Source organism: Leopardus geoffroyi, chromosome C3, assembly GCF_018350155.1.
Source record: "Leopardus geoffroyi isolate Oge1 chromosome C3, O.geoffroyi_Oge1_pat1.0, whole genome shotgun sequence".
NCBI classification, from domain to species: domain Eukaryota; kingdom Metazoa; phylum Chordata; class Mammalia; order Carnivora; family Felidae; genus Leopardus; species Leopardus geoffroyi.
In genome coordinates, this window is record NC_059338.1 from 140,960,086 (window position 1) to 140,976,730 (window position 16,645).

At 40.5% G+C, this 16,645-nt stretch overlaps 1 long non-coding RNA gene across 1 annotated transcript in view; it reads right to left on the minus strand.

Annotated features, from left to right (window-relative positions):
* Positions 1 to 1,428: 1,428 nt before the first annotated feature.
* LOC123586193 overlaps positions 1,429 to 16,645 on the minus strand; it is a 36,928-nt gene continuing 21,711 nt past the window's right edge. Inside the window, exon 2 of the long non-coding RNA XR_006706667.1 lies at positions 1,429 to 1,905. This is a non-coding gene — a long non-coding RNA (uncharacterized LOC123586193). The remainder of the gene's footprint in view (positions 1,906 to 16,645) is intronic.

Here is a 16,645-nt window from a genome sequence, read left to right on the forward strand (position 1 = left end):
TGCCTAATAAATGCCTATTGAATAAATTTTGAAAGGCTTATAGGATGATGAGAAAATAAGAATTAGGACTGTCTGTGTGGCATAATGTATATCCCCAAAAGGGAGAAGGCATGTTTAGACAAAAACTCCATGTGTTAGATTGTTCTAATGATGGTCCCCAATGAATCATACTTCTTCCATGACCACACTCCTTTGCGACATCGTTGTAGCTGCTCTTCCTGTCAAAAGGTAGAGAGAGTCTATTTCTCCGTCACCCCCTCCTTGAATCTGGCTTTGTAAGTTTTTGACCAATAGAGCATAAGGTAAGATACGTTCTGTCAATTACGAAGTGGAGTCCTTAAAACATTTGGCAAATTCTGATCCCTCTTTCTTGGAAGACTGAAGCCAATACATTGGGAAGAATCTGGGTGTAGCCTATTAGGGCACGAGCGGCCATATGGAAAAGAACCAAGCCGCCCTAGTCAACAGCCATCGCCACTGCCAGACATGTGAGTGAAGCCCCAGTCAAGCCACTCACAATCAGAAAAGGAACCACCTATGTTGCACAGCAGCAAAATCATGAGAAATAATCAGTGGTGCCCTCCTGGGAGTCAGTTGTCCAGCAACAGGTCGCTGAAAGGCTCCGTGCTGGCCAGGCTGTAAGTACGTCTCCTCCCACCACCAATGCTTGAACCCTGTGCTGCTCTCTCACAAGACTACAGCTACTCTCTAGGGGCGCCTGGGTGGCTCAGTCGGTTAAGCGTCCGACCTCGGCTCAGGTCATGATCTCACGGTTCGTGAGTTGGAGCCCTGCGTTTTGCCCTGTGCGGACAGCTTGAAGCCTGGAGCCTGCTTCAGGCTGTGTCTCCCTCTGTCTCTTCCTCCCCCACTTGCTCTCTCTCAAAAATAAATAAAGATTAAAGATTACAGCTACTCTCTCAGGCTCAGGGTATTTCTCAGGCTTCCCCAGCCAGCCACTGCTCAGAAGCCACTTGCTTTAATCCATTTTCCTAAGCGTCTATATCTTTGCCTCATACCTGGATCTTCCCTTTTTTCTAGCTCCCTCTGACAAATAGGTTGGGTGGGTGGTCTATTTGATTTTCATTTGAAATTCTTCCCCGTGAACCTACTAGTTTGTTCACCCACCCTGGGTTGATGCAGTACAGCCCACAGAGGACCAACCTTCTTCACATCCACCCATTTCTCATTGAATCTGACCAGATTCCTAGGACACACAATGCCCAGGACTACTGCTTCTTTGGACCAGTAGTTCAACTTGGGATATTTTAAAGAAAAAACAAATGTGGAAAATGATAATTCACATAATGGAAAAATATTATGGAACATTATCTTGAACACAAAACTATTCCCTCTCTGTGTATTCCATTAGGGCTTTTACTATTTGTAGTAAGTTCTTAGACTTAATATCCACAAAGTCTCTACAGTGACTTCCAGGAAGCTCTTAACCAATTCATTTCATTGTTATTTATTATCCCAGGAGTATCCGTGTCTGTTTACTTGTTTCTGTGTGCTCTTTGCAAGGTGAATGTCCTTTTACCTGGGTCTAGAGTCTTCTTCTGTGGGCACAATCTTTTCTCATTAATTTTCTATATACTTTGGAAATATTAGTCATTTCAAGTTCTTTTTTTAGTGGGAACTTTCATTATCTGGTTGGGGTCCCAGATAAAAATGACAATGAAACCCTTCCAGAATTCTAAAGTTCCAGAGTTAGTGTGACCACTAAGCTGCCCCAGGGGGCTGCTGTCACGTGGGGTTCTGTTTCTCAGTCATGATCACTGCGCCTGCAGAGTTAGCCACTGTGCCCATGGCAGTCTGCCATGGCAAATGGCAGCAGTTTTCACTCTTCTGCTCTTCCCTGGTCACCAGCGTCCTCTCCAGGCCATGGGCTCCCTCCTGAAAATTCACCTGCAAACAAGATCAAGATTTAGGCTCTGAACTGAACATTAGCCTTTCCATTTAGTCTTACCTATTGACTGCCACTCTCCAGAAGTGACAGAGGCTGAAAGCTTTCTTAGAAAAAAAAAAAAAGTGAGTCACTCAGCGGCAATGATCTTCCTTTAGAGACATCATACCTCTGTGTCAACAACAAAGGACAGGGCATGGCTCAATGTCCACCAAATTTAAGTGCATCTGGTAGAGTGCATATTGCTTTTTAATTTAAATTTTAACATTTTATATCATAACCCTAATGTAAAATAATTCTTAGGAAGGCACTAGCAGGGATATGCCACAGGGATGGTTCAAGTATAACCTTATATTTACTTGGCTCTAGAATTTTGATGTTCTGTGAAAAGAGTATTTCTGATCATTTTAAAATGAGGGCCACATGGGGGCACCTGGGTGGCTCGGCCGGTTGAGTGTCTGACTTCAGCTCAGGTCTGATCTTGCAGCTCATGAGTTCGAGCCCTACATTGGGCTCTCTGCTCTCAGTGCAGAGCCCGCTTCGGGTCCTCTGTCTCCCTCTCTCTCTGCCCCTTCCCTTCTCCCTCTCCTCCTCTCCCCCCCGCCCCCCGCCACCTCCCTTCCCCTTTCCCCTGCACACTCTACCAAAAATAAATAAATATTACCCAAAAAATATTTGTTTCATAAATAAATAAATAAATAAAAAATGAGAGCCACACAGAAGAGGAATAGGTGGGAGAAAGTGAAAAGAGCAGTTTCTGCCCTTCTCACCATCCCAAGACCAAACCAGAGGAAGATGCCATGATCTGTAGCCTGTCTGATGCCCACATTTGATCAGACCTCCTATAAGGAGGGGACACTGAGAAAATGTACCAGAAAAAGTGCAGCAAAAAGTCCCACCTAAACAGACAGACACGGAGCATCTGTCCCCAGAGCAAGGGCTCCCATCCTCAGGGATTTTGACATTTGCTGGGGAACCAAGGGTGTGGTAGAGTGAAAACTGCATGCATTTTAGATCTGACAGATTTGGAGGCCTAATCCAGACTTTGCTGCTATCTCACTTCCGATTCGGGGCTGTGTCCTCATATTTACAATGTTGCCTTGCAGTGTGTTGTGAGAATGAGGATAAAAATGTAAGTAAAGTATGAAAAACGGGAGATGTTATTGCATCTATAAATAATGCTATGAACTAATTAGGTTGCAGTGAATGTAATTCACAAAACTAAGATACATCCTTTAATGATTTCTCTATAGCTTTTTTCTTTTTTTTTAGTTCTTTCAGGCTGCTGGGATATTTTTCTATCATACCTGCTTACCCAGCTTAGTTTATCAAAAAAGAAGTAGCCCAAACAAACTACACCATTATGTCACTCCAAAGCCCACTTCCATGAAAAAGCACCTGAATTCCTTGTTCTCCAAGATTCCACTTTGTTCACAATAGTGCCACAAGGACCCCAGGCCTCCATACCCAGGGTCCACAACTGGTCCTAAAGATGCATTAAGGACCAGACTATTCTGTGCTAAAACTACACCCAGGGATCACTATGACCCCAGATTCTGAAGACTATTCCAGAGCCTTCCCGAATGTCTGCAGCTGAAATCGTAACAATGGCATTAACAACCACCACTGCATACTGAGTGCTATGTGTCAGGCATTGTAGTAAACGTTCTATGTTCACCGTCAACTCTTATCCTCATAATAACTTATGAAGTATTATTACCCTCATTTTACAGACAGATCATTTAAGGCTTAGAGGGGTTAAACCACCCAAGATCACACGACTGGATAGGGTTAGAGCCAGGATTCAAATCCAGGCTTTTCATACACATTATATGTGTGTTTCAAACTTTTTCCTCAGCAGCAAATGCTTTTTATCTGAATATTACTCAGATCTCTAATAAGTAAACCTTGCAGACCCAGTTGGTGTGGTTTAACTAGTGCATGGATGCTAAGAGATCCCCACAGAGCCCTGAGGTCTGTGGAACAAGGTGAAAATCATTCACGCACTAAGCTGCCTGCAAATGGGGTGCAGGAAAGTACTTTGAGGAGAATCGAGTGCCACAAAGTTCGTCAGGACAAATCCGAAGGAACGGAAACGGAAGTGCTGCCATGTTGGGAAGCCGGGTAGCCTGGATGGTCTCCCTGCTCTTCGCCTGCTCCCCTCCCCTTCCATTGCTCCATTTCTACTGATAGCAGAAGACCCCTTCACCCAGCTTCCAAAGAGAAAAAAAAAAAAAGTGTGGTTCATCCACCTTCCCCTAGTTTGGCTACCGGAGAAAAGACTGTCAGAGAGAGGATCAGGAATAAGAATTTCTCCCAAAGAGTCGTTTTGGCCTTGGCTGGGTACCTAATGCCCCTCCCCCAGGGTCCCTGTGACGGTCCGTCCCAGCAGAATCACCGCTCAGGAACGGGCCAATGTGTCCCGCCCCTCACCTGCGTTTTTTCAACTTTGCAGGTGCAGCACCAACCTCATACCGACTCTGTTCACGCCAACCTGGGTGGACACTGCTAATCTTTTTCTTGACACCTGTCACCCATGTGTCTGGGCAGAGTCTATTTCAACTTCTGCTCCCACTTCCGTTGCTTTTCTCAATGTCGGCCTCATGGACTTTAATGTGGGAAATGGTCATTTTCTCAAAAGCTGGAATTTTCAGATTACCTTTCAGAACTGTCGGTTACTGAAAGAGGCTTTGATTCTCAGCGCTGGCCCAGAGGAGTTAGCTCTGTTTATTTGATGAACGCATAAAAAGGCCCTTCTCCATGCTCTGTTAATTAGATATGTTTTGGTGGTTACTTTATCGAACTGGGTTGGCACTCACCGTTCTCAGTCTAGGGAAGCTGCTGCCCCTTCATCCTGTGAGTGACAGTCTTTGGAAAACAGTGATTAAATGGTGCAAGGTCTAATAGTTCATGTGCACACTTGTAATTTTTTTATAATTGCTTTCTTAAGGTGATCTAAACAAATTACAGGTAAGAGAGGTACAGCTCTGCAGAGAAAGGAATCTAGAATGAGTTCACAGTCATGCCTCATGTGATACATACATTATAACCCCCTTCTCTAGTATTCCCCCCCGCTAAAGCCAGCAAGTGCCAATGTTTCAGATTTACTCAAACTGGAAGATGTAGAGAGGAAATATGTGCAAACACAAGATACACAAATTTTAAAATTCTACTCTTTATCAGTGTCATACGCTTTAAGATAGACTATCTATCTGGCTCATTACTAGGGTCTTTTTCTTAACTTTTAAGCAATTACCTCCTGGGAAATATCAGGACTCATTTGAAAATCTTTTTCATGTACCCTAGCTGAGAATCCTTCCAAGACCTTCTGCTCTGCCTACCTGTAATCCACATCTGCTCTGCAAACAACCGTGACTGCTGGCTTGAAAAATAAGCACCAACTTGGATTCTAAAGTAGCCAAGTGATTTCTTTATCAAGAAACATAAACTGAAAAGGGAAATATCAAACCCATTAAAATTGAACAGAACTTTAAAAATATTATTTTACTTATAGAAAGGAAAAATTCTGCGTTGGAGTAAGAGAACTATTTTAGCAAGATGAATATATGTATATATTTGTAAAGAATTTAGTAGAACCCTAAAATAAGAATCCAGAGGCAAGTATTCCTATCGATAATTTACTATACATTTCACTTAGAATCTTTGCCATACTTTAACGTATGGGTCTCCTACCACGTTTAAAAAATTATTTGAGACATAAAATTGAAGATAAAATACATTTGCATCTACATGAATTCTAGAAAGAACAAATCTAATCCACAGTGCTGGCAAGCAGGTCAGTGATTGCCTGGGTAGGGGAATGGGGGTAGGGAATAGTTGAGGAGGAGCCCAAGTGCATTTGGAGGGTGATAAATGTTCTATGTCTTGACTGCAGGGGAGTAGTTTCATGGGTACATACATTGGTCAAAACCCACTGAATCATTCACTTAAAAGGTGATTTTTTTTATTGAATATACATTACCTTCCATAAACATGAAAAAAAAAACCAAAGGTATGCACATTTCAAACATATACACTTAATATATAATAAATACAACAAAATATATATTATATATATTCAATGTATAGTTTTATCTTGTATTTATTATATATTTCTTTAAAAACATATATATAGATATATAGATATATAGATTTATATTTAAACCAAGGATATCTCTAACTTAATTTTGAAAAGCATATATAAAAATCTTCCTATGTCCCCAAATTCTTCATATTTATTGTTTTCATGGCTTTATCTTTTTCTGCCATGCTCCATTACTGACCTCTACTGAGCATTAAGTGGATTTTACAAGAAAATTTATTATAAATCCTTAATAGGTATCCTTTCTACCAGTTATACTGGTTACTGTTTCTCAGCAATACTTATATTTAACAAAACTATTGCATCTAAATGATATATTTCCACGAGAATGGCTGGTGGAGCTATCTGCAGGGTCAGAATCATCATATGCTCACTGGAGGGGCTCAGTGGACTTAAAACTTACTTGCCATGGGGTGCGGTCTACTGAAATCATTCTCTCATCTTTTTCCAATGAGCTTTAAATTGTTTTATTATACTTTTAAAATATATCTCCTGTCTTCAAAAATACCGGATCTGTATTAGTTTCCTATTGCTATTGTAACAAATTACCACAACGTTGATGGCTCAAAACATTTATAGTCCTGGAGGTCAGAGGTCAGAAATGATTTCACAGGGCTAAAATCCACACGTTGGCAGGGCCATCTTCCTTTGTGGAAGCTCTAGGGGAGAATCTGTCTTTGCCTTCTCCAACTTCTAGAGGCCACCTGGCTTATGGCCCCTGTTCAAAGTGCCCCACTCCAACCTCTGCTTCCACAACCGCACCCCCCCACACACACTCTGACATTCCCACCTGGCTCTTATAAGGACCCGTGTGATTGCACTGGGCCCATCTAGATAATCCAGAATGATCACCCTATCTCAAGATCTTTAACTTAATCACATCTGCAAAGTCCCTTTCTCTATGGAAGGTAACATACTCACAGATTTGGGGGATTGGGAAATAAACATCTTTGGGAGATCATTCCACCTAGCACAGTATCCAAAATCTGCTGCATGAGATCTCTCCTTTTTAAAAACAAAATGGACTTACAACAAAAAGCAAACAACCCAATTTAAAAATGAGTAAAGGATTCGAATAGACATTTCTCCAAAGAAGATGTGCAGAGGACCAAACAAGCACATGAAAAGATGCTCAGAGTCAGTAATCATTAGTGAAATGCAAATCAAAGCCACAATGAGACATCGTTTCATACCCACCAGGATGACTATTTTTTTAAAAAATGGAAAATAATAAATGTGGGCAAAGATGTGGTGAAATTGGAACCCTCTTATTTTGCTGGTGGGAAGATATGGGGTGCGTGCATCCTCTGTGCAAAACAGTTTGATGATTTCTCAACAAGTTAAATACAAAATTACCCTATGACCCAGCAATTATACTCCTGGACATATGCCTAAGAGAATTGAAAACAGGTGTTCAAACAAAAACCTGTATGATGTTCATAACAGCACGACTCACAACAGCCAAAAGAGGGAAGCAATGCAAACATCCATCAGTGCATGAATGGATAATCAAATGTTGTACATGCACACAATAGGATATTATTCAGTTATTCAGTCATAAAAAGGAGTGGAGTACTGATAAATGCTGCAATATGGACGAACCTTGAAAACATTACGCTAAGTGAAAGAAGCCACTCCCTAAAGGCCACGTAGTGCAGATGATTCCGTGGATTTGACATATCCAGAATAAGCAAATCCAAGGAGACAGAAAGAAGCTTAGCTGTTTGCCAAGGGAGGGGGAGTTACTACTTAATCAGTAAGGGATTTCCAATTGGGGTGGTAAAAATTCTGGAACTCGAGAGTAGCAATGGTTGCACGATGTTATGAATGAGTTTTATGCCACGGAAGTATACATTTAAAACTCATTAAAATGGTAAATTATACATTTTGTGTATTTTACTACAGTTTCTAAAAACTATGTAGAATTGTTTCTTAATTCGTGTCTTTCAAAATTTCTTTTCATAAGCACTTTCATACCTGTATCTCATTGTTCTCGCACACTTCAAACCGTTCAAGCTCTGAGTCAGTTTTTTCTCCACATGTAAGCAGCAGAGTTGCCTCAGCAACCTATGGGTGGGGTACTCAGGTGTAAAATGGGCTGTTTGCAGCTTCCAGATTTTCACACGAGAAGGGTTTCAAGTCTGACTCCTGTAGTGACACCAAGGTTATTTTCCACAGTGAGTCATTGCATGTTTAAGTGACATTCTAATGCAACCTCCCAAATCATCAGCAATGTCGCTATTGGATGAATCAGTGATTTTTTTAAGGATTGAGAAAGACCAAGATCATTTTTAAAGAGTCTTTCTTTCTCAGACACAAGCCACCATTCTGAGCTGACCTTGGAGGGGAATTACCAGTCTGGCGAGTTGCACACAAAATGTTTACACGGTGCTTCCTTCAGAATGCAGAGAAAAGTTGCTCCTTGAAAACCTAGCCTTTTATCTATAAGCAAAGTTCGTAGATTATAAAACTACAATTACACTTTAATAAGGAGTGGATAAAATTGGGTTCTGTGGAAGATGTGCAGCTGAAAATAATGTTATATTTTGTATTAATTTGCCTTTTTGTGCTTGTGTAAATCCAGCTGGCACAATGGGCCTCCTGAGCATTTAACTAATAGTGTGATTATCTCCATTTCACTAAGGAAGAAGTTACCCGGGGGAAGCAACGAAAGGTCCAAATATCTGGCTTCTAACAGCAGGGCCCGACTTCAAGAGAACATCGCTTCCAACATATATTCTGTGAACGTCAGCCAGGTTTGCTTTTTTGTAAGTAACAGTTTCTAGAATAACTTAGAAAATATTGAACAGTATTTCAATGACCTTCTTTTGAAGGTTGACCATTTATATGAATCTATTAAAGGTTCTGAGTATTCCTATAGTAGAGAAACTTGCTAGATTTTGTTTAGCCTAGCATATGTTTGATTCTAGAATTTATTATGACAAGTAACACTGTTTGCAACCTATAGGAAATTATATTCCAAAGGACTCATTAGAATTTCTTGTACACCATTGGTATTTATTTTTGTCTTGCCCTCAATGATTAGCCCATAGGAAGTAACACGATCTAATGCGGTGGAGAACCTGGGAGCTCATTTTCACTCAGCCCCAAATAATGTGCTATCGTCTGCCAATTATGACTGCAAGAAGGTGAATCACATTAATATTGAGTATAAGAATTATATTGTCATCATTAAATTCTACCACTAATAATACTTAATGGAGAGAGCAGGTGTCCATAAAAGCAAGAAAATGAACAAATACCCATTCTTCACAGAACTCTCGTGAGCTATGAGCTACTGCCAGAAAGCATGTGCTAGGAGTCATGTCCATAGACCAGGGCTTCTGTGCAAAACCGTTTGGGGCAGGTGGCCAAGGGGGACTCCTACTCCAAGACTGACATGCAGGGACTCACGGGAAGTGGATGGCTGAGGGTATTAAGGAAGAAAAGGTGTCCCCTTGACCCTCTCCTGCAGGAGTGGTTCAAATTTTCCCATCTCTGTGAGGTCAAGACCCTACCCCGGATAGAGTAGTGTTTCCATCATGGTGCAGAGGCTGACAGCAAAGGGAGAGGATTGGAGGGCTGTGTGTGTGTGTGTGTGTGTGTGTGTGTGTGTGTGTGTGTTTGTGTGTGACACCAAGCACACTGAAGCACTACTAGATGTTCACTCCTACTCCTGGTCATTTGCCTAATTGAAATCTAAAAGTAGGTGGTCACTGTAAAACAAATAACCTGTTAGACTGTCTTCAACTAGGTATCTCCAACAAAAAAAAAAAACCCTTCTTGTTTCACAGTTGTGTGCATAAAATTCAGTGTGCAGCTTTCTAACCCAACACTCAACAGTAGCAGTTGGTTTTCTCCAAGGATCATGCATGTAGAGATAATTGTAAGTAAATATAAGTATTTAGAGTAAACAAGGTTAAAATCATACACTTAAGCTGTGTGACAAATTCGTATGGGCTACTAAATAGCAAGACCAACAAAAATAAAGCATTTTTTAAAGACTCGTGAGATCATAGAATGACGATAATTTGATTTTATTTAAAATACCCACAGCTCCCAAAATGCGCTTGAAGACATTCCCAGCTACCACAGTGTATTCATGGGGATGTTGCAGGACATTTTAAATGTTCAGAGGAAACACAGTGCTGCTGGACATCTGCCAGTCACCCTGCAAACTACTAGCTCCTGTCCATTCACATTTTCAACATCAGACTGCGTTACATTTCTTTAGACACTGTCATATCTTTGCAAAGCCATGTGGTTGGCGGTTACTGTGACAAAAACCAAGTGTCTGAACAACAAGCAGCGTGGAACAGAAAACGAAGGTGGAGGTGTCTAGTCTGATTCCCAGCTAGTTGCAGATCCTTCTAGCTCCTCCAGCCAAGGTTGAGAACAGGAATCATTTCTTATTCACCTTTGCACGACGTCCAGTAGGAATACAATGCCTCGCATACAGCACGTCCTCCATAACTATTTGGGACATGTTATTGCTAGACAATGCGACAGAACATAGCACATCACCACAGTGCAAGGTACTTAATATTTTGTATATAACAATGGTGAATGTGTTTTTGCAAATCAAAGCCTGTGCTAAGGAGTCTGTGGGGAAATCATTTTGTCCATATGGGATGAAGCAAGAGAATCCACGGAGTCTTCTCTTCTGACCCACCTGAGAGACCAGAAAGGCCACAGAGTTCCTCAGACTGTTAGAATAATGTGTGCAAAATAGTTTCGTAAGTGAAAGAGGAAAGGCATCAGCAAATAAAGCCCTCGAAGTTAAGAACAGGATAAAGGAGGCACCAAGTTTGTTCCAAATGTTCCAAATGTCCTAGGCAAAAGAGAGACAACATGAAGCCCCCTGGGGAAATGCATAAAGAACGAGAGTCACAGAGACCCCACTATGGAAGGGGAAGGATGGGGAGGATTTAAGAAACATTGTTAAAAAGTAAAAAGTAAAGCTGTACATGGGTAGCTAGCTTTGCAGCCACATCAGGGATGATCAAGAGGGAAGACCAGGAGGGGGAAGGAGCTGACCAAGAAGGAAGCAGCATCTAGACTGAGGCTGCCCTGGTTAAGAAGAAGGAACTCAGCACAGCCCCACTCAGGATGGGAGGGTAGGAAGAACGGGGCCACACTATGCCATCTGTCGCCATGATCAGTGTTTCCCCAGATGTAGTAAGCAGGACACTGTAAGCACGGGAGTGGGGTTAGCTACTACAGAACGGAGATGTCTTTTTCATTGTCACGGATGTACGAACATCCCATGCACTTTAATATACATCTAGCATCAGACCCACAATTTCACAGTATTATTGCCAACAAGAAGGCAGAAGCAGTAAGCATTTTTGTTACCCACCTGACACGTAGGGCATGGACCTCAGGTGAGCCCCAGAGCTGCTAGGTGGGTCTGTCTGAACTCATGAAGACAGTAGGCAAATGTTGGAAATTGGACAAACACTGTTTATGATGATTCCCCAAGAAATTGGCCCTGGCTTTTCTCAAACTTTGTAAGGCCTTGTTATACAAAAACAAAAACAACAAAAAAAATTAACATGCAAAACCTAACTTGGCAGAAAGAAACTTGTTTGCTGGTGCATCTAGGCAGGAGAGCAGTTGTTTGGAAAATTGCAAAGGGAACAAGTAAAATACTTCATGCCCAGTCATCCAAAGGTACAACTCTCCAGATATGAAAGGAAAGACCATGGGTGTGTATGGTAGTAATATCAGGCTTCCCTATATTTTGAATACCTAATGTGGCACAGGTGTAATTAGGAAAAAAGTTTCTTTAACCATAAACTGTCTTGTTTTATACCTAATCTTTCTTTTTGCCACAAGGAAGAGTTCTCATTTATTAGAGTAAGTTTATCATTTCGAAGGAATAATATAATGATGCAATTCAAGATGAAAAATATGTTTATTAATTCCTTCCCTGAAGCGTGATCTTCAGGAAAAAAAAGTTTAAGAGAATAATATTTCATGTTATTATTTTCCCACACTCATTTTCAGCAATTTCCAAAGTATTTCCTGTTTTTAGTGCTCTAATCCACTTATACCCTCCTCAGGGAAAAAGATGATCAAGGAGTATTTCTTGGTAAAGGCTCTGGATTTATTCCAGCTTGTTTTGTAATAATAAAAATAATAAAAACATTCTGGAGCATATTCGTTGGTAGAAATGAGGCCGGGATGCTAGGAACAAGCTTCTTTAACAAGCGCATATTCCGTGTGTAGAACTTGTTGAAATGCTACTGAACTGAGTGTTGAGAATTACTGAGAATGCCGTGTGTGTGTGTGTGTGTGTGTGTGTGTGTGTGTGTGTAGAGAGAGAGAGAAAGAGAAATATTCTCACTCAATTAAAAGAATGTGCATTTACTTTTAGGACTCGAAACCAATATTGATTTCTAGTCTTCTCATTTATAGCTAAATCATTTTCCCCAAGGAGAAGAAAATAACGCAAGAGAATTTGTTGATATAATGAATTACTACTGAGGTAATAAACAGCTAGGAAATAAACCCATGTCTTTATGGGTACAAGTGTGATTTATTAAACACAAGGAAATCATAAGAGTACCCTCAACTCCAAATCCAAATGGATGTGAAAAGTAAAAGCAGCAGCTACCTACAGTATTTAAAACTAACTTCAGAATTCACTTTAAGAAATGGCTTAGTGTATAAATGAGAATTCTAAAACATGAAAGGACGCATCATCACCAGTGGGTATATAGAGAAGAAATTAAACACAAGATTGAAAATGGTTTGTTCTAAAATGGGATTATAGGGGCGCCTGAGTGGCTCAGTCAGTTGAGCATCTGACTGCTCGTTTCGGCTCAGGTCATGATCTCATGGTTCTTGAGATGCAGTCCCACATTGGGCTCTGCAATGACAGTGTGGAGCCCGCTTGGGATTCTCTCTCTCCCTCTCTCTCTCTCTCTCTGTCTTTCCCCTGCTCATGCGTGCGTGCACACGCTCTCTCTCTCTCAAAATAAATAAATGTTAAAAAAATGAGATTATTAATGAAGGGTGGTAGGAGCTGAGAAGAGAGAGATCACTGTCCAGAGAGCAATCGAGAAGGCTTCACAGAGGAAGTGGCATTTGATTTGGATCCTGAGAAATAGGACTTTGACAGGCAGAGATAAGTAGGAACTGGAGAAAGAAATTCTAGACAGAGGAACCATAATAAGCAAAGAAACAGAGAGATAAAAGCATGGAATGTATAGCCTTCAGGAAAATTATACTTAATTGTATAAACTATATGTGAGTAAAATGCAAATTAGGTCAAGCCCTTTCTTCTGCTGATTAATAGTCGCACATTTAAACTCAGGTGTTGTTTCTTCAGGGAAATCACACTGCTCAGTTGGTTGGGGTTCCCTGTACATGCTCTCCTCACGCCCATACGTTTCTATCAAAGCACTTACCACACTTGGAAGAAGTTCCTCATCTGTCTATCTCTTTTATCTGCACACTCTAGAACGGTAGGGGTGGAGTTGGTCTTGCTCATCAGCAAATCCCCAGCACTTGTATAGAGGCTTTTACAATGTGTGATCATCATTTGTGAAGGGGAAGGAAGGAGGGAGAAAGGAAGGAAAAGGAAAAAATGATAGCCGAGGCCATATCCTGGAAAGTCTGAATGTCAAATCAAAAAGTTGAAAATTCAGTAGCATGGCATTGAACGTTTCTGAGCCGGAGCCTGGGAGGTGGGGTGGCTGGAATGATCAAACCACAGGTGGAGGGTGATTCATCAGGCTGTAATGCAGAGGATGTATGGGGCGGTCCGGCTGGACCAACCATCACACGCCCATAGCTTAGTCAAGTACGTATGAGTGGTTGATCAACTCTTAGGTGATGGAGTTTTGTGTCTTGTGTATCCACAGACAGTGTGAGTTTCAGGATCCTCTATCTTCTTTAGCCAGTGGACTCTATCTTATGTTTCTAGAGATGTGAAAACGCCACCAGAGGCTGCTTGGTACTATATTGAGAGAAACCACCTCTTCTGGAACAGCTGATTTTTCATCAAGGATAAGCATTTTTGTTGAACTACAACCCATTTGAAAAGAGATGGCATGTAATGTCATATGGAGTTAAATGGGGTTTTTGAATTGATTCAGCTCATAGCTTCTGAGGCCATGCACAAAGGGCCAGATTTGAGGTAAAGCCTAGATATAAGCCCAGCTCTACCATTTATTCACTGATAACTGTAGGTGAGTCCCGGAGTGTCTCTGATCCGGTTCCCTCATCAGTAAAGTGAGGGATTTAGTGCAGGAAATCATTAACATGCCTTTAGAGCTACTGTGTGGTAAACGTATTGTTTTACAGCATTACAAAATGAGATATTTACAAAAGCATCACAAATTGCTAAAAGGTACACATTTTTTATGGCCATCTTAAAAATAAATCAATGTGATGTGCTCAAAAAGGAAGACATTTGCACAATTTGGTTGAATTCTCCATGTTGATGGTAAAACCGAGTAGTAATGGAATTGTCCAATGATATTTGCTTTCAGAATTTAAAATGGGGTGAAAAAAAAAAGAGCCAGCTAAAATTAAATAAGCAGTCACCACCATTGTTTATTGAGTTGGGTTTATAAAAGTTGAAGACATGAAGGTAGAGTGTTAATAAACGTCAATGTATATAATGTAGATACTAGCTGATTACTACTGACATTTCCAGTTCTCTAAGAAATCTAATTAGTTGCCAAATGACTTAATCACAGTCAGTACAATTAGCCTGATTTAAACCCTTTTTCCTCGAAAAGAATTATTAAATTTTTACTAAGACTCAGTTTCATTGTTCCAATCATATGAGTAAATATTTCTTCCCTCCAAAGTCAGAAGAACACTGTAGAAAGAGCATGTTTCTTGAACAATAATTGCCTTTTTTATTCTTACTTAGAAATGGTCAAGGTAAACATACGTCATTCACTAACGAGCTTAATTTAATATTAGTTTAAGGTCTTAAAGTTAACTACAGGTCTAGAAATTACAAAATTCACCAACATATTAAGCCCTTACAATTTCATGAGGTTCACCGGATTAAAGGATATTCATAATTGAAATTTAATTGGACCAAGCACAATTTTATATTTTTTTAACATTAAATCATTTGCCATTACAGTAATAACTTATTGGGCCCATAGAGCTAATATGGATTTTTTTTTTAAATTTTAATCACAGAAATTATACCCAAGTCTTGCCTTACCTAAAATATTAAGCTAATAATTTTTATGAGATAATAAGCTCAGAGAAAAATATGTAGAGGTTTTATAAGCTATGATTAAATTACTCTTATGTGATGAAAGAGTCTTCTTTTTAAAAAATGAACCTCAAAAATGTGTGATCCATTAATTCCCCAAGTTTTCTGAGAGAAGTTAAAAATGGAAGAGGAAGGAAAAGAAGAGATGAGAGAGAGCTGACTTCAAATATGAAATCATCACTGTTAAAAGCTAATTACCTTCTTCCTTCACAGAGAGGAAAGGTGTGCAGGGAAGACCAGTCTCTCGTTTACACACACACTCATACACCTGTAGTCACTCACACACACATGCATACACTCAGACAAAACACTTAGGCACATACACAATAAAGTAAAAGGGAATCTCCTGTTTTAAATAAAGTAATCTCTCTTTTCGATCAATAAGGCAGATGACCCCCCTGACGGTTTCTTCCCATTTATATTCTAATGTAGATCTCAAATAGACAATCATGATTATGTCAAAAGTTTCTCAAAGTGGCCATTGCAACTCCCATTCAAACACGGTGTACTTATGCCAGTTGGAGAGCTGTGCACTGAAGTTAAAGCTTTGAGGGAGCAAGTGTTGGTCCCAGAGGGCCAAACACACAGAAAATCCCATGAGAACTGCACAGACAGTAGGAACGGTTCTTGAACAACTTCTACAACTTGTTATCTCTGGAGTATGCCTACTGACCAGTCATCACTAATTGGAAGCCCAAGGAAATTCCCAAAAAATAGGCAGAAGAAACTAAAGAAAACATTTCTCAAGGATACAAAGATAAGACTGAGGAAAGTTTGAAACTTTCAAACTTATTTGAAAATAAACTCAGCAACAGCAAAATAAGAAATCAGGAGTTCAGACAGAACCTGGGTCCCAGCAATTCTCACAGTTGAAGAGATTCCTGAGTGAAAGACTGTGGGGTCCCCAAGGGAGCACCCACTCACGAGTCAAGGGCCCTGGGCCTCAACAGCCAGGGGTTTCTCCAGGACTGTTGGCTATTGACTCCCCCAGATACCACAAACCACCTTGACAGTCTTAGAAGGAAGTTAGAAGGGAGAAGTCAGGGGATATTGACAGCATTTGAGGGACTCGGCCGAGTGATTTTCTGCAAAGCAAGGAACTAGTTGGCATTGGACAGAAGTAATGCCTATCTATCTATCTATCTATCCATATAGCCATATATATATAATGTTTTATCTGTTTTTGAGAGAGAGAGAGACAGAGCGAAAGAAGGGCAGAGAGAGAGGGAGACAAAGAATCTGAAGCAGGCTCCAGGCTCTGAGCTGTCAACACAGAGCCTGACACGGGGCTCGAAATCATGAACTATGAGATCATGACCTGAGCCAAAGTCGGATGCTTAACCGACTGAGTCACCCAGGCACCCTTTAATATATATATATATATATATAT